At 42.7% G+C, this 18,093-nt stretch overlaps 1 long non-coding RNA gene across 1 annotated transcript; it reads left to right on the top strand.

Moving 5' to 3' along the window:
* The first annotated feature begins 753 nt into the window (after nt 1-753).
* On the top strand, nt 754-7,264 carry LOC108504660. Its single transcript, XR_001877199.1, has 3 exons — nt 754-978; nt 4,139-4,197; nt 6,835-7,264. It is a non-coding gene; the product is annotated as an uncharacterized LOC108504660 (long non-coding RNA).
* The last annotated feature ends 10,829 nt before the right edge of the window (nt 7,265-18,093 follow it).

Here is an 18,093-nt window from a genome sequence, read left to right on the forward strand (position 1 = left end):
AGGTGCATGTTTTTCTCCAGGGGCAGAGATCAAAATATTCAATTTGCCAGATTTAGAGTAGCAATGTTGCCAAGACACTTATTCTAGGAAAGTGGGGCCACACAGTATTAATGCTTCACTCCTTTGATCCAAAAGCTCTGTGCCCTTTCTATAACCTTGGATTGAAATCATGGATTTTTTTTTTAAATTTTAAACTTGCCTTCTTTTAGCAAGAGCCCTTGAAAGGTTATGATCTTACTGAAGAGGCAGAAGAACACGGGGAACAGTTCCTTATTTAGTATAATCCAACACTGGCAAAAGTTAATAGGGAGCAGGAAATCAGCAAGGAACATGTTTTGGGGAGGGTTTTGGTTTTTGCATCTCTTCAGTGTTTGGTTAATGTTTTTGCAAGAAAAAAAAGAAAAGGAGACAAAGCCTTCCTGGCTCTGGACACTATGTCAGTGCAATGCCCATGAATGGAACAGGTTGCACTGGATTTTCGTTTCAAAACCCTATAGTTTATAGCTGAATTTATGAACTTAAATATCACCCCGATTAAATTTTTTCCATCAATTTGAAGTCTATGTTCAGTTATCTCAGCTCCTTATATTAAATGTGTTGTTTGGTTGTTTAGGAGACCAAAAAAAGGGGGGGGCAGGATTTCTTAAACTGCTTTATAAAGAGAGGCAGACAGTATTCTCATATGAACATTAAAGCTATTACATCTCTTTTGGTAAGATAGAGACACAGCCTGTGACAATCTTTCCCAATTTTCCCTGTAACTCCCACTGTGTTGTGTTCTCTGTATCTCCTGATAATTTTGTGTTCCACTGTGTCTTCATACAACTGATGATATCTAATTTGTTCCCTGCGCATGTATTTCATAGGTTCCAAAAGAAGATCTGCAAGTTAAAGACCTGGAGGAGAAGTTTCAAAGCCAGAAATGTTTCAGAAATGGCTGGTGGCTGTGCATGGGACTGAGAAGCGTTCTGCAGTCAGGTTAGCAAAGGAATACATTCAGCTGAATCTGATTTTGCACCTAGTAGGCAGCCAAAAACATCTGGGATATCTTCTTTGCAGGTATTACTCTAGCAATCTTTCATGTTTTTCCTGACAGGTTTTAGGTATAACAAATATTTTCCCCATTGTTTTTAATTAAGCAAAGTTCTTTGTTCCCTGTGGAGGTGTTAAAAAATTACAACAGAGTAAGTCTCCAAATAAATAAGCACTTAGATGTTTTTTCTTTACTCATACAGCATTCTTTCTTTCTCAGCTTCCATCCTAACACATGCTTTCCTGTTTTACTAAGGCATTCATGTTGATAATTTTTGTTTTGATTTCATGGCCATGCAACTTGGCATCGCCAGCCGGTCAAGGGGTGGGATTGTCCTGCTCTGCTCTGCACTGGTGCAACCTCACCTTGATTATTGTATGCAGCTTTGGGTGGCACAATATAAGGAAGATATTAAGCTATTAGTGAGTGTCTAAAGGAGGGCAATGAAGATGGTGAAGGGCCTTGAGGGGAAGCTGTATGAGCAGCAGCTGAGGTCACTTGGTCTGTTCAGCCTGGAGGAGACTGAGGGGAGACCTCATTGCAGTTACAACTTCCTTGTGAGGAGAAGCGGATGGGCAAATACCAGTCTGTTCACTCTCATGATCAGTGACAGGACTCAAGAAAATGGCATGAAGCTCAGTCAGGAGAGGTTTAGGTTAGATATCAAGAAAAGGTTTTTTACCCAGAATGTGGCTGGGTGGTGAAACAGGCTCCCCAGGGAAGTGGTCACAGCACCATACCTGCCAGAGTTCAAGAAGCATCTGGACAATGCTCTCAGGCATATGAGATGTTTGGGATGTTCCTGTGCAGGGCCAGGAGTTGGACTCAGTGACCCTAATGGGTCCCTTCCAACTCAGGACATTCTATGATTCTATGATTAAAAATGAAAAATGGTTCTTTTTAAGTCTTGTGTTATTACATTACTTTGGCTTGAAATGTCTGGGTTTGCACCTGAGCATCATGGACATATCCACAGTCGTGATGATTTCTGGATCGTATGCTTTCTGGATACAGAATGTCAGTGACTCAAGCATTAAGAGGCTTCAGCTGGACTCAGCTGTAAATACCACATTACAGATGAGTAAATTATTTTTTTTTGAGAATTAAAGGTTTCTGGTTTTTTAAATGGTGAATTTCATAGATTGTTATTTCATAGTTGTGACACTAGATATAAATCTAATAGCTGAAAAACCTAAGCATCATATTGTAGCAATTGCTTACTTAATGTCTAGGCTTGTTTGTGTGATTTTTGTTTCTTTGAACTAAGGGAGTGAATTTGTTTGAGTGACTTCAAAGCTCAGTAAATACCAGTTATCAATTCTCTTTCTAATGACAACTGATGACATGATTTTTACAAATGGTTGAGCATTTGGCAAATGCTAACCACAGAAATCGAATGAGCTGAAAGAAACTCCAGTCTGCCCTATTGTCACTACTGAGCTGACAGATGGGAAAAAGAGGAGGAGGTTGTGATGCTCTCCCAGAAGCCCAGGGGCACACCACAAAATGACTGCTGAAGTGTCTTGACAGACCGTTAAGTGAGAGAGGTACAGATTTCTGAAGAGCAGACATCACCTATATTTTGCTTTAAAAGTTATCCTTTCTATCACAGCCTCCCCAAACAGGCTGAGCAAATTCTCTTCGGAGCACTTAGCACCAGAGCTCATTTGAGCCTCAGGAGTGAAGGTAAAATTGAATTTCCCTGACAAAAGGAGGAGGTGGAACCAGGCTACCTCCTCCAGCAGCTGTTGGAAGAGTGGGAGAGCAGGGCTACCGCTACAGCTGCCCCAGGCAGGTGGCTTGAATGCCAGCATCTGCTGCTGTCCTGGACACTGTCACCTGCCTGAGCCCTATCAGCATGGCCAGGGTGCTTTGCTATCCTGCCATCTGCTGCTGCAAACAGCTGCCCGCTCTACTGGTGCCTAAGCAGCAGGGAAAATCCCCCAGTATGCAGAAAGCCTGTAAACCTCGGAATAAGAATTGAGAAATGGACACTGGCAGTCTGTGGGAATCAGATTGCTTGGCCTTGCCTTTCCTTACCTTTTTTTTTTATTTGACTCCTCAGTTAGTCTAATGCATCTCCTTTGGTTTTGTAAGAAGTGACTTGACAAGTTAAAAGTACCAAACGTCAGTAGCTTCACCCATATGTGCTGCACGCCTCAGGCTAGACAGTACATATTGGTAGCCAGACTGAGAAGAACATTTATCACATTACCTCTTAAAAACTCACTTTATTTTTCTTGTTGAGCTGGCCCCCATCCAATGTGACACTCCAGCATGAGCCCTGTAGTGACAGCAACAGCCTCCATGGAAACACACCAGAGCATGAGGCCAGCCTTGGGGTAGGGAGAAAAGGCAGCTCTGTCCTTTTCCTTAGTCTGCTGCGTTTTTGCTCTGAACAAACTTTCATTCCATTTCTAAAGCATTATTATGAGTGCCTCTCCCATGCCACTGTGTCTTCGGTATGTTCCTTGTAGCAATGCCAAGTTGTGCTAAAGGTGAAAAACCTGGGGCTGATTGCAAGGCATTACCATCTCACAGCCTCAGCCTCAGGAACCTCCACTCCTTTTACGTGCTGGAGCCAGGAACGAAAGCTGCCTTTCCAACCAAGACACAAATAAATGCTGGCTGCAGTGGGTGGAGGTTTGAATGTACAGTATGGAGTGACTAGATCTCATGGAGAGTGCCCTGCTGGCAGCTTTGGCACTGCTCTGCCAAAAGTCCTGCTAACTGAATGTCTATTTTCGGCAAAATGGAGGGAGCAAAGGGAAACTGCGTCTTAGAAATTTCCTCAATGCCTTTCATAATTTGAAATACCCTTCACTTCACCCAGGAACAGGTGTATTGGGAAAAGGGTGGAAGGAGGAGTGATGTTAAGCCGGTTGCTCTCCCAGTAGAGTAACTGGGGGGACTTTGATGGTCAGGATGCCCTGATGACAAAACCTCTCATCATCAGGGCTATTACCACACCTGCCTCTCCATCATACTTAAAACTCACTCCCCTATCTAATAGCAGCATGCAAAGTAGTCTAACGCCATTATGATATAATTAATAATATCATTTTCCCATAATATTTCTCTGAAATTTTACTTGTTTTCCACCAGACTGCCTTGAAGTAAGTCTTTCAGCCTGACTATCCCGTTTGATGCAGACAGTGAACCAGGTAGCTCTTTGGCATTGTTCCAAGTGTTTGAGCATTTCACAGATGACAGAGTAAATACAGCAAAATTTGTGCACCTTAAGGCTAGCTGCTACTGTGCTTGACTTCCAGACACTTACATTCACAGAAAACGTGACAATACCAAGTTTCACTGCACATCGCTTGTAGGCTCCCAGTTCTGAATTCACACTGTGCAGTGGGAAATACCCATTCTGTGTATGTCACATGGAGAATCAGGTGCCTGGGATTCACCACAACCACAGTAGTGAGCAGAAAGTCTCTTAAACTGACAAAGAATGACTGAAGCACTTATATTGTAAAATTTCCCCTGTCTCAGCATGTAAGGAGTCTAAGTATGGGCTGCAAGGCAGTATTTTTTCTGGTTTGGGAGTCACGGCCTGGTTCTCTTTCAAGCTGAGCACCTCAGCCATCTTTTCAAGGGGCTGAATGAGTTCTTTTTTTTTTTTTTTTTAATTTAAATGATACAGCAGTACCTTGACCATGATATATATATATGACATGTAGTATAATATGTAATAAGCACATTTTAATGTCTAATGCTTTAATACATGTGTTATGAATAATAACAACAATAATACACAGCAGGCACCTAGGTGATGTATTTTCTACATCTCTTACATCCCAGCTCCACTACTTAGATTATACGTGCTTGTCTGAGGCACTAGGATATGTCTTATTAAATCTGGGCTGTAGGCATTTACATCAGGACCAACCACCTTTGTACCCCTCTGTAATGGAGAAAGATACCTTTAGGATCTCTCTCATCTCATCCTAAAATAGGTTTCTAAATTTTACTGGCATTGCCAGACATCTTCATTGTACCAAACGCTTTAGTGGACATCAGGAGTCACACTTGGCTTCAACATGGACTCCAACTCTTTTGACACTGCTTTGGTTGCTCCTCATGTCTTTGCCATCCCAAGTGCTTTAAGTACTTGTGGATAACACCAAGTCACCTAGGCTAATTCTAGTCTGAAATCTTTCAGGTATAACAACAGATATTAATAAATCTGAGCTCTATTTCCTTAGTTAAATTTCCTCACAAGACTCTTGGTTCCCTGATGTCTCAGACACATAAGAAAACTAATTGCACATCATAAGGGAAGTCAATCACCTGGCTTCCTAAGTGATACTTCTGATCTACTGAAATTACTTCTCCAAAATCATCAAGGGCGCTAGGACTCCAGTTAACATCCTTAATACCTCTTTTCAGTGTATGACCTAGGTCCTGAGATGATGTTAATTTGAACATCTACATTGAGTTAGTAGTCCTGGGCATGTTTATCAAGCTGGTGATGTGGCCCATGAACTCTGTGTAATTTCCCAGTATCTTTCACATCACTTTGCACCTTTTCTCTTCCTCATCTATCCCTCTTTCTCATATCTCTCTCATTGGAAGAGAACCTGATCATTGGAACATCTTTAAAGTGTAATACATTAAAAAGAAACGTTGTTGGCTACCTTTAAAGTACTTTATATCACTTTAAATCACACTACCATAGCAATGCTGCAAAGAATGCCACCTAATTTACATAAAGTCACCCAAAGGTTAATTAGTATATGGAGGTTAATTTCCAAAAGAATGCACTAGGAAAAAAGCAGCAAAAAGCAATTCTTTCCTTAATTGGTTTTGTACACACCTCATTCTATGTTTTACAAATGTACTCAGTAATTTCTGTCTTCATTTTGTAGGAAGATTGCATGTCAGGGAGAAAGGAAGTCTGTCACTGTGTCTGTCTGAGTGGTTACTTGCTGACCTTTTGTTGCAGAATAGACTATTTGCAAACATTGCCATCACATGCCATTGCAATTGCATGGTGGGCACTGTAATGCTACATTTGCATGCATCATCTGCAGTAGAACAAAAAAATAATTCCCAATTGTCTCTCTAATTGTATAACTGGTGGGAAATGTTGATACAAACATCACATTAGAAACAGTACATGTCCCCAGCTCTGTCCACATTGCGGAATGGAGGGAAAGTGTTCACCTGGTAAGCCCACATGTCAAGAGGAAAAGCAGGACATTTAATGTTAGTGGGGAGGGCCAAAAGTGATTATTTTTCTGTTTGGAAATAAATACTCTGAGGGACTATCAGAAACTGTCCTCAGGTGACAGAGGAAGAAGGCAATCTCGGAGCCTTGCTGGATTCCCCTCTAATTTTGGATACCCAGAGCTGTATATTGGCTCTATGTCCATTTCTGGATTCTGTGACTTTAGTGGAAGTGGTTATGCTTTTCTACAAGAGCTTTAATGGACACAGTACAGCTTAATTTGAAGACACTACTCCTCTCAGCAGTAATAAGATTATGTTCTACTATGAAGATTGAGAAAACAATCTCAATCTTTAATAAGAGCGTTTTTAATAAGAGTTATTAGCATTTACTGAAACTAGACATCTGCCCAAGCTTGAATCTTGATAACCTAGAACTGCTTAACAATGTTGAGTTTGGCTTTTGAAATATGTGTTAGAAGCCTTGTATTCTTAGAGGCTTTGAAGCTATTCTAACCCCAAAATATGTCTTTCTCAGAAGCAAGTAGGAGAAATCCCTACAGCAGGATTGAACAGCAGTAGCAGACGATAAAGACTTCAGTTTTATTTCTGTCTTCTCCACCAAGCTGTTTAGACACCTGATAAAGAAATTCCAATGGTGGAGCCAAAGATCTACTCAAGCTTATGCTAGAAATGGAACACCTCCCGCCCCTGGATGCAGTGTCAAAACCATGGGCACATCGCACTGAACAGCCTATGCTGCCTTCCTGACCGCTCCTCTCCTCTCTCTGCAGTAGCAAGGGGGTGGCTTCACTACTGCTCCTTGCAAGGATGAAGTGGATTTACCATTCTGTAAATGTTATTTCTGGTAAACATTTCTACAGAGGCTGCATAGAAACCAGACTTGATGCAAACAATTCCATGATGAGTGGATATACAGTCATACAGCCTCTCCTGGGTCACATGAAACTAGATGTTACATTTGGCAGTGGTAACAAGGTAATCAGAGCTCTTCCATTTTCCTTGGTCATGAATAAATCCATCCTTGGCAAGTAATATCCCTGTGTTCATTCATAAGTTGTAATATAATAAGAATACCAGCAAAAAACATTGAACTTATTTATTCCATTTACACATCCACTATTCCTTATTATTCTTGGTGCCTAGGAAAATGTTCTTTCTCTTCCTTTAAACAGCTCTTGTCCATTGTTGCTGTTTACAATCTCCTTACTGTTGCTGAGGGTTCTCCTATTCCCTCCCTGTCTTTGTTTAGCAAAGCTAAATGCAGTTCGTTATTTTAATCTTTCTTGAAAAGTCAATCCCTTAATTAGAATCTATGGTTGTGGAGTTCCACTGGTGTCTGCAGGCTAAACACCACTAAGGCTGTTTTCCTACTAATTGTGCTCACAGACAGGACATTTGTTACTATTGTTGATGGCATTAATTTGTTTGTTGGTTTGGGTTTTTTTTTAAAGACTGTTTATCTAGGTAAAAGGCAGAAGGCAGAATTCATTAAATCAGATTTTCAAAGGATTAAAGCCTACAAGGCATAGAAAGTGATGATTTTGTTGGTTGAGATTTTAAACTGAAACATGCAAAGATAAACCTAAAAGCCCAGGGTTTAGAGATTGAGCACATCGAAATCTCTCACTAAAACACAGAGATTTTACGAACATGCTTGTAAAAGAAGGCTGTCAAATGCTGATCCACTCTCTCTCCTACTGATTCCTAATTAGCATCAAAAAATGTGGAAACAATCCTTCATTCCCAATCTATCAAACACATTTTGCTAAAGAGACATTTGGAGATTCAGTGGGAATAACAGTAATGCCAAAAAAAAAAAGCTTACCTTGTCTTTTCTCACTTTTGTCTCCAGTTTTGCTCACTAATCACCCTGCATGCAAGTTTTTAGGAAAAGGATTTCACTCTTCTAGCATGCAATCAAAGAAATCGAAGAACCTTTACACAGACATCACAACAACTTCTTGAAGTAAGTTTTGAGGGGCTTCTTAGTGCATAATTTCTTTCTGTGTACCTCTTAAGGATGTAAATTTTTTACCCATGCAATTGCTCTCCACAGTACCACACATAAAGGCAATAAATGTAATAACAACCTACCTGAGTGATGTATCTTTTACTCTGCACATGAATTTGCTGCAGTTTGAATGTTTCTTGTGCTGAGAGATGTCCCATTTGATTCAGTTCTACTTAAATCAATTATTTCATTGCGCATAAGCTAAAACAAAAGCTGCATTGTTTGGACGTACAAAGTGATGGTATTCCACCAAGGTATGCTCCGAGTGTGTTTCTGTCTATCTCCTCTGTCCACAGAGATTGTTAGGTTCAGCTGTGTAGTGCGGCTTCCTCTACAGCGCTTGGGATGAATCCTGTTCTGTTACTCCACTACATTATCCCCAGTCCTGCATTGTAATCTGCTGCCTACTTCCAGTCTACAAAGTAGCCTTTTTTAAAGGCATTTCTCCTTCACTTGGAAGGTGAATCCTAGCAGCTGGGACTTCTAGTCCTCACCATAGCCACAACTGAATTTTTCTCATCAGCCTTAGACCTGATGTGGCCTTACCCCTGGTGATAATTGCCAGTATAGCACCAGATCACACTAACAATTTAGCTATGTGACTAATTGCATGCTAAGGTTTGGACTCATCATCATGGCTAGGCTTCACGAACGAATATGTGGGAAGGGCTCTACCCACGTTTGTTACAAGCGCACTGGTGGCTGAAAAGGCCAATACGAGATAGGTTTGGACTAGTGTCCCAGTTACTCACACAGATGTGACTCAAGAACAACTACCTGTTGGGCCATACCATGACTGTGCCTTTGGGCACGCTCATGTCTTTCTATACGAGCTTCACAGAGTTCAGTACCACCTGAACTAGGTAGCATCTATACCTTCCCTGAGAGTTATCACTGCACCATGTCTGCACTGTCCATCTCATTCCCTTCTTCCACACCACTGTTACAGCTGCTGAGGTAGACTGGCTTTCTTTTCCCTCTTCTCCTTCTGCCCATGCAGCCTTTCCTGTGTTACCACACAGAAGCTTAACTTCAGCACAGCAGAGCTTACTCCCTCTACAAGTTTCCTCAGCACTGTAATTTAAGTATTCTTGAGGTATTTAAGAGCTGCAGCCTAAAATCCTGGAGGTTCAAAAACTTTCCCATTTCCAAAATGAGATGGCTAACACCGAAGATCCTGAAAGCTGAATTCAGAGTCCAATAGGTTAAGCCCCCTCTGGGAATTTCAGAAGAGGTTGGGCATCTTGTCTGGTCAGTCTGGAGTATGACAGATCTTAGGTGAAAGACATGGGGCATTTCCTGCCACTGGGCTGCATCTGAGTTGGCTCAAAACTTTTCTTTGAGAGATTTGACAGCAGACCAGGATGTTTCTGGAGGGTAAACATCTAGTGGGTTAGACAGTGCTAGAGAGTAGGCAGTCTGAACACCTGGGATTTAGGCATGTGGATTTTGTCCAAGTCCCACCATAATTCTGAAAAGTGTATGTGTTGCTACTGATGCCTGCTCCTCAAAAAAATCTGGCAAAAATATTCACGTGCTAACACCTATATACCTATACCCATATATCTACTGACTTTGATTTTCATTGAAACCCCTGTGTTTACATGACTAAATGATGTGTCTGCATCAAAAGGCCCTTGGGCATCTAGCTCGCCACTGTACATTGTACGCTACAGTTCCATCCCAGGATGAGGGGCCAAACAGTCCGAAGTTCAGCCCTCCTGGTACTGTAAATGGAGACATTCATTAGAGATTTTTAGAGACAAACTAGCTTTCAGATAGCACAGAAAAACGGAAATTAATGCTTTTCCCCTTAAAGGAGTAAAAAGCATCTGTAGGAGGAAGACCCACCCTTTAAATGCATAAACAGTACTTAAATTTGGCAGAGAATGAGATATTTTGAAATTATGCAACATGAAACAGTCACTGACACCTCTACTGAAACGTGACACTGGTTCTAGGATGTTCAGGCACTCCTGCTGGGACAGATAATCTGCATTTAAATTACAAGATTCAGCCATATGTCTGGCTGGGAAATGAAAAGGGTGGAATGATAGATACTACCTTGTGCTTCAGCTGTTGGAGTCTCATGCTCAGTCACTCTCATGCACTGTGGTCTGTTGCAGAATAAACTCTCTTCCTATTAGATAATATCCTAATGTCTCCAGGGCCTATTTCAGAAATGAACAGTCTCTTTTTTTTCCTCAGAAACTATATATCAAATCTTTGGTGGGAGCAAGCTTTTGACTAATATTCCCCTCTGGTTATTTAACTTGTAATAACATATCAATTTAACCCATGCAACTTTTTGAGATTTAGGCTATGACATATGGTTGGAGATCCGTACTGTTCAATTTAGGGAAAGGCAAATCTTCCTCATTTACAAAATGGGTACATCCTACCTCCCCACTTTTGTGGTTCTCTGTGTGTGTACATGAGTTTTAGAATAAGAGAGCAATATTTCCTTTTCATTCAAGTGATTTTGTTTTTTTTTTCCCAGCTAGTATCAACTAGCCTTTGCCATAATCTTTCAGTGGGAAAAACATATTTTTGTGGCACCTTCAAGTCAAAGCTGCATCCTCTTTGTAGCTGCTGGATGTATTCTGTAAAAGCTTGGATTTTACTTAATTTAGACTGTGAGAAGCTACTATATTAATATTTCCAGTAACTTAGTTGCACATCCTGAACTGAACCAGAATTAATTGGAGAGAAAAAATTATCATTTTCAGTATTATGAAGAAGGAAAAAATAAAACAGAGTAAGAACAAAGATATCTAAAATATAGAGCCTTCTCCCACATTTTCAGTGTATTACTATTTTTGGACCTTTTTTTTTGTGACTTACCATTGCACATGGCTTGGGCTTAAGAAACACAGGGTAATGCAGGCTTAGTGATTTGATGATGGTAGCACTGAGTGGTAAAGGCACGATCTGCATTTAAAAATCTGGTCACTGCACTCCTTAAATCATAAATGCTCCCAGAATTTATAGGATTCATTGCAAACCTTGGAGGTGGACAGGGAGGACACTACACAGCATCAGCACGTTGCCATCCTTGTAAATTTGATGGGGACATTTTTTAAGCTAAACATGCAAGGAGCTGAGCTGAAAGATGGTGCTCATCAGAGGAAGAATCTGCTCATGACAACGTCAAAGGATGATGGTGAATTTTCTGGAAATGATGGTTTTGCAAGTGAGCAAGACAGATGTCAAAAGAAGCCTTTTCTGTCCATCCAAGCTTGCTGTGGTTTGCCCTCCTGGTTTTTGAGACCCTGCAGTTGGACTGAGCTCCTGTCTGACCCATGGCCCAATTGGTGTGGCATGAGGTATGTCATCATCACTGGGCGCGATGGGGGAACTCTGCGTGGTCCTGGACTGCTACTTGCCTTCTACTGTCTCCAGCCACCAAGGCAGAGGTTTGAATTTAGCTACCACCTGGAGATCTCTGTGCTGTTATCACCGCTTTGATAATAAGAAAGTGGAAGGACCATTAATTTAGACCAAGTGTGAACTGATAAAAATGGATGTCCTTGTGAATTGCTCCTAGAATTGTCACTGGCCTGTAGTAAGAACAAAGAAATACAAGACTTAGCATACTTACTCTGAAGGTACTTATTTTCATATACTCTTTATTGTTGTTTTATTTCAGGACAGGTTTAATTAAAAGTAAGCACTGGCAGTAATCATATGGTATGTGCTTCCTTTTCAGAGCTTTGAAAGATCTTTTCTTGTAAGGGTGATATATCACCTAAATGAGCATGCATGAAAACTTGTAAAATGTAATTTGGTACAGAATTTTTCCACATGGCACATATACCAAGTAAATATTTTATGAGAGAGACCAGAGAGTTTTTTACGGAGCGTGGTTTGGTATATAGTATAAATACACTGAATTTTGTATATAGGCCATACACAAAATACTATAGGTATCTGCTTAAAGGAAGACAGCATGACAAACCTCTAGGAGCCACAAAGTCTACCTGGTACATACTACACATCTTAACGGCCATGCTGATGCCAAAAGAACCCCTTGAGTCTTTCTGAGAAGAATACATACATAAGCTTCCATGAAATATGTCATCCCTTTTACTCATTTATACTAAGGAAATACCAACAAAACACTTTGTTTAAATAGCTTTAAGGCTCTGATATAAATCAACAATAGCCAGGAAATTTAAGAAAGCCAAAGCCTGACACTCCCTCTTTGGCACATTACACCCTGTTTTTGCAAAGACAGAAACCTTGGGTATCCCACCTCATTTTCAGTTCTTGATTTATGTCAGATCCTATGGGAAAAGTACCAGCAATAACAGAAGCTTCCACCTCAGACCTCACACGGCAAGGTTTCAGATGAAGTCACGAGAAGCCACATGTGCTTTACATAAAATGTTAGTACCTTGTGAATGGTGAGACACCACTGTCCAGCAGCCGACTGAGTCCCTACTCTACCTGGCTGCTCTCTCACCCAGAGTTGCCCAGCCAGCTCTGGTACACGTACAGTGCCCTGCAGAAGGGAGAGATGCTGTACACATGCCAGAGGAGCGGCTCCCCAAAGCCTGTATGTAGGACATTGTCCATTCTGGCTTTGGTTCTGCAGCTGTGGTGATCCTGGGGTGGCAACACTGCCAGTAGCACTGCTGCCAAGCCTGTTGACTCCCAGCAGGCCCAAGAGCTGCAACACAGCCCCCTCTGCACAATCACACTGTTGGGAGAGGACCCCAATGCCCAGTTTCCAAGCTTCAGTATGTATTTCAGTATATATGTATTGGCGTATGTAACACCAAAACACACTTAGTTCCAGTCTATCTTCTGATCCAATCCAGAAAATTAGATTTTCTTTCTTGTTTTAAATTAAGACAAGTTGACAGTTTTAGCTTGGAGAAAAGGAGAAACTTGGGAGACCTTATTAGTCCCTACAACTACCTAAAAGGAGGTTGTAGCAAGGTACAAGGTACGGATCAGCCTCTTCTCCCAAGTAATAAATGATAGGACAAGGGGAAATGGCCTCAAGTTGCCCCAGGGGACATTTAGATTGGCTCTTAGGAAAAATTTCTTCACCAAAAAGGCTGCCCAAGGAAGTGGCTGCCTCTATCCCTGGAGGCATTTGAAGGATGAGTAGATGTGCTTAGGGACATGGCTTAATGGTGAACTTGGCAGTGGTTGGACTCAATGATCTTGTAGTATTTTCCAACCAAAATGATCCAATGATTCTATGAAAATATTTGATTCCAGTGCAGGGTTAGATAATACAGGAGGGCAGTGAAAGCTTTTTTAGATACTCTCTCCTGTTGCCTCTCCTGTTGCAGTGATACCTTCAAGTTATCAAGCACCAGCATTGGCTTTGGACCCATGGAAATGGAAGGAGGCATCTTCTCCAGAGTCTTTTAGACACCTCTAACCCCAGGAGCCTTATCCTACAGTAGCAGCTTCTCAGCTTATCCTTTTTGTACCAGGGTCCTCCCCTTGTCATTGCTGGGCCCAGCAGATTCCTTTCAGATGGAGGCAAAGCTGTCACCACCTCTGCAGCACCAGGAGTGTCCCAGGATACAGGGTGGTGATCCAGGCCCTGAGGACAAAATGGGGCCTGAATTAAAGCCCTATCTCCTTTTGCTGTTTTGTAATTCTAGTTACAACCTTCATTCATAATAAAACAATTTAGTGAAGAGAAAAAAAAAAAGACTTCCCCATAAGAAGAATTCTTTTTATTGTCAACTTTCACACAGTCAGAGAAAGAAATTCCCTAGGCAATTAGAGCTTCTAACATTACAGGCACAAGGTTTGTTTTGAGAAAACAAATACATGTCAGCATTTTTAAAGTTGTTTTTTCAACCTTCAGACACGTTGGCAAGGCATTGATTCAGTGGGTTTTTTACATGAAGGCATATAGACAGGAAAGCACAGTAGTAGGTGGGAGTACAATATGCCAGTTGTCTGTTAGTGAAAAAGAGCAAAAATACAAAGGAGCTGTAAACCAGACAAAGCACAGGAGGAGAGAGGCATTCAACATTTTCATAAATCACTTGGATGCAGGACTGGAAGGGATACTAAACAAGTTTGCAGATGACACAAAACTGGGAGGAGCTGTTGATTCCCTCCAAGGCAGGGAGGCCCTGTAGAGAGATCTGGACAAATTAGAGGACTGGGCAATCACCAACCACATGACATTCAACAGGGGAAAGTGCCGGATTCTGCACCTGGGATGGGGCAGCCCTGGATGTTCATACAGACTGGGGAATGAGATGCTGGAAAGCAGTGCCATGGAAAGGGACCTGGGGGGCCTGGTCAACAGCAAGTTGAATCTGAGTCAGCAGTGCCCTGGCAGTCAGGAGGGCCAGTCGTGTCCTGGGGGGCATCAGGAAAAGCATCGCCAGCCAGTCGAGGGAGGGGATTGTCCCACTCTGCTCTGCACTGGTGTGGTCTCACCTTGAATATTGTGTGCAGTTTTGGGCACCATAATATAAGGAAGATATTAAGCTATTAGAGAGTGTCCAAAGGAGGGCAACGAAGATGGTGAAGGGCCTTGATGGGAAGCCATATGAGGAGTGGCTGAGATCACTTGGTCTGTTCAGCCTGGAGAAGAGGAGACTGAGGGGAGACTTCATTGCAGTTACAACTTCCTTGTGAGGGGAAGAGGAGGGGCAGGCAGTGATCTCTTCTCTGTAGTGACCAGTGACAGGACTCAAGGGAATGGCCTGAAGTTGTGTTAGGGCAGGTTTAGTTTGGATATCAGAAAAAGGTTCTTTACCCAGAGGGTGTTTGGGCACTGGAACAGGCTCCCCAGGGAAGTGATCACAGCACCAAGGCTGACAGAGTTCAAGAAGCATTTGGACAATATTCTTGGGCACATGGTGTGATTTTTTGGAATGGTACTGTGCAGGGCCAGGAGTTGGGTTTGATGATCCTTGGCCTTCATTCTCCCTTCCAACTCCCTTCTGTGATTCTGTGATCCACAGAAGTGGGTGTGTGTTACCCAACTATTGGAGATTTCCCTGATACTAATATCTAAAATCATTAGTGTAAAAGCAGTAAGACAGGTTTCAACAGTAAGACAGGTTGTCCTCCGGACAACTGGCTTCCAGAACTGGTAGACAGAGACAGGAAGCTGAATAGCCCCCCTGTAATCCAGGAGGAAACAGTTAGCCACCTGCTGAGCCACTTCGATCCTCACAAGTCTATGGGACCAGATGGGATCCATCCAAGCGTGATGAGGGAGCTGGCGGAAGAGCTCCCAAGCCGCTCTCCATCATTTACCAACAGTCCTGGCTCACTGGGGAGGTCCCAGATGATTGGAAATTGGCAAATGTCACGCTGATCCACAAAAAGGGCTGCAAGGAGGACCTGGGAAACTACAGGCCTGTCAGACTGGCCTCAATGCCTGGCAAGGGTATGGAGGAGATCATCCTAAGTGCAATCACACAACACCTACAGAATGGACAAGGGATCAGACCTAGCCAGCACAGGTTTAGGAGGGGCAGGTCCTGTCTGACCAACCTGATCTCCTTTTATGATCAGGTGACCCATCTGGTGGATGAGGGGAAGGCTGTGGATGTGTCTACCTGGACTTGAGCAAAGCCTTTGACACTGTCTCCCACAGCATACTCCTGAAAAAGCCGGCAGCCCACAGCTTGGATAGGGGCAGTCTCTGCTGGGTCAAGAACTGGCTGGATGGCCAGGCCCAGAGAGTGGTGGTGAACGGTGCTGCATCCGGTGGTGTCCCCCAGGGATCAGTGTTGGGCCCAGTCCTGTTTAATATCTTTATCGATGATTTAGATGAGGGGACTAAGTGTACCATCAGCAGATTTGCAGATGACACAAGCTGGGAGGGACTGTTGATCTGCTGGAAGGCAGGAGGGCTTTGCAGAGGGACCTGAACAAGCTGGAGAGATGGTCTGATTCCAATGGGATGAGGTTCAACAAGGCCAAGTGCCGGGTCCTCCACTTTGGCCACAACAACCCCCTGCAGCGCTACAGGCTGGGCACAGAGTGGCTGGAGAGCAGCCAGGCAGAGAGGGACCTGAGAGTTTGGATTGACAGGAAGCTGAATATGAGCCAGCAGTGTGCCCAGGTGGCCAAGAAGGCCAATGGCATCTTGGCCTGAATCAGGAACAGTGTGGCCAACAGGTCCAGGGAAGTGATTCTTCCCCTGTACTCAGCGCTGGTGAGGCCACACCTCAAGTGCTGTGTCCAGTTCTGGGCCCCTCAGTTCAGGAAGGATACTGAGGTGCTGGAGCAGGTCCAGAGAAGAGCAACAAGGCTGGTGAAGGGACTCGAGCACAAGTCCTATGAGGAGAGGCAGAGGGAGCTGGGGTTGTTTAGCCTGGAGAAGAGGATGCTCAGGGGAGACCTCATCACTCTCTACAACTACCTGAAAGGAGGTTGTAGCCAGGTGGGCATCAGTCTCTTCTCCAAGGCAACCAGCAGTAGGACAAGAGGGCATGGTCTTAAGCTCTGCCAGAGGAGGTTTAAGTTGGATATTAGGAAGAAATCTTTTACAGAGAAAGTAATCAGACATTGGAATGGGCTGCCCAGGGAAGTGGGAGATTCTCCGCCCCTGGAGGTTTTTAAGATGAGACTGGATGTGGCACTTAGTGCCATGGTCTAGTAACCACGGCGGTAGTGGATCAAGGATTGGACTTGATGATCTCAGAGATCTTTTCCAACCCAGTGATTCTATGATTCTATGATTCGTTAGGGTCATCTGCACAGCTGTGAGTAACAGAGGGCTTTTGGTTTGTTTTCTGTTTGGTTGGCTGGTTGGGGTTTTTTGTTCCAAGTCCTGCTTTCCATAGTGGAAGTAGTGTGATAATAAATCAGTTTACATAGAACTGGATAAACACAGTGTAATAATAACTCCACTCATGCAGTTTGCACTGTCTATTAAATGTTAGCCTGGAATTTTTGTAATACAACTTAACAAAAATAAAAACATTTAAAAAGAAATGTAATCACTTTAAGCTTTTATCTTAAAATTCTGCCCTTATTTTGCTAAGTAGCCCCTCTGACTTAAACTGTTTATTACTGTAAGGTGGGCTGTTCCTGAACATATATTTGAACAGTGTGAAAGATCAGCACATATATTATTTTCAGTCAGTTTGGTGAACTTGTGTTGAACAGGTAAAACATGAAGCCAAAAAATAGAGTTTGTAAAAGAAGAGGAGAAAAGAATTTAACAAATTCTGGCTAGAGCCAGAAATTATCCATTTCATATCTTTTTCCCTTGAAGTGAATCTGTGACATGCAGAGTCAATAGCAGAGATATTTCCAAAATTCAGCCCCTGACCTTGCAGCTGGACCCTGTCCCTGCACAGCCTCCCACTATCCCAAGCAGACTTGCAGCCAAGATGAGATGGTTGTGCATACAGATGTGATAACTTGACCAGTGACCTAGATAAGACACATTTTGTAACCCGGAGGGCAGACAATTTTAAGGGCACATTACTGCCTCTCCTCCACAGGAGAAACTTGCCTAAAAGGACATTCTCTGTGCGAGATACCTGTGGTTTCAGAAGATGGCAGAGGCTGTCATCCAGAGGCAGAGATTGTGCAGGTGAATGTGGCAAAGAACTGGAGGGAAAATATGAAAAGAAGATTAATCTGTTCAGCACTAAACATGTTTATTTTAACTTCTCTGCAGCTTCTGAAAAATCACTGCGCAAAACTCCAGGGTATAAATCAAAGTGAAAGAGAGTAAGAAAAATGGCAAGCAAAAGAAAGTCATTACTTTGATTGGCAATGAAAGATTACTCAGGATCCATAACTGTGTTCACCTAGGTTAGTTTCAAGTTCACCATTCACGACAAATATAAGTGGAAGTTTGGGGGTTGCCACCTATGTTCACGTGGCTATGTTT

The sequence above is a fragment of the Lepidothrix coronata genome, unplaced genomic scaffold, assembly GCF_001604755.1.
Source record: "Lepidothrix coronata isolate B3197 unplaced genomic scaffold, Lepidothrix_coronata-1.0 Scaffold172, whole genome shotgun sequence".
Taxonomy (NCBI): domain Eukaryota; kingdom Metazoa; phylum Chordata; class Aves; order Passeriformes; family Pipridae; genus Lepidothrix; species Lepidothrix coronata.